The following is a 908-nucleotide window of genomic DNA, read 5'->3' as shown; positions in this document are numbered from 1 at the left end:
TAGAGACAGCATTCCCCTTCTGCCGGCCTCCGTAACAGACAAAGAGCTGGTCTGAGGTCCTAAAGCTTTGTGTCCAGCCTACGTAGCATCTCAAGGCTCGGACGGGAAAGAGCAAAGCTAGGGCTGGGTCTGCCTTCTTTCGGGGGCAGCCAGAGGTCTGGACGTGGGTGCCACAGGGTGCCCCGTCTCTGAGTCAGTAAGTCCTTCCTCAGAGGAATCGGCCAAGGAGGGGCTGTCGCGAGGCAGCTGTGTGCCAGTGCGTCCGTGCCGAGTGTTCCCTCGGTCAGGGAGAAGAACAACTGCAGTGAGAGTTTTCTGGAGAGGCAAACAGGCCTACCTGAGTGGCTCCGAAACGTCTCCAAACCAGCTGGACCGTCTGGGGATGGAGTCGCCATTCTCCCAGGAGCGCAGCTCGAGATAGCTCGTCGGCTGCCCGGTTGAGCAGCCCAGGAATGTGAACAGCACGAAGCAACCTCAGATGCTTCTGACTCCAAAGGAGGTGGCGGGCGAGTTTCGACATGCGACGGGAGCGCAGACCACCTTGTCGGTTGATGTACGCAACGGTCGCCGCGTTGTCCGTTTGGACCAGCACGTACTTGCCTCGTAAGCACCCTTTGAAACGTTTCAAGGCAAGGCGCACTGCTACCAACTCTAGGCAATTGATATGCCAGTGCAGTTGGGGGCCCGTCCACACCCCCGACACTGTGTGCCTGTTGTACGTGGCCCCCCAGCTGGTGGTGGAGGCATCCGTGTAAACCACAGCATGCCTGGAGACCTGTTCTAGGGGCACTCCTGCCCGGAGGAACGTAAGGTCTGACCATGGGGTGAAGATTTGGTGACAGGCCGGTGTAACTTGGACCCTGTGAGTGCCGCGCTGCCACGCCCACCTCGGGACTCGGCCATGAAGC

The sequence above is a fragment of the Sinocyclocheilus anshuiensis genome, unplaced genomic scaffold, assembly GCF_001515605.1.
Source record: "Sinocyclocheilus anshuiensis isolate Anshui unplaced genomic scaffold, SAMN03320099.WGS_v1.1 scaffold800, whole genome shotgun sequence".
In the NCBI taxonomy this organism is placed as follows: Eukaryota; Metazoa; Chordata; class Actinopteri; order Cypriniformes; family Cyprinidae; genus Sinocyclocheilus; species Sinocyclocheilus anshuiensis.
The sequence above is the reverse complement of the archived record's forward strand: the minus strand, read 5'-3'. Positions refer to the sequence as shown.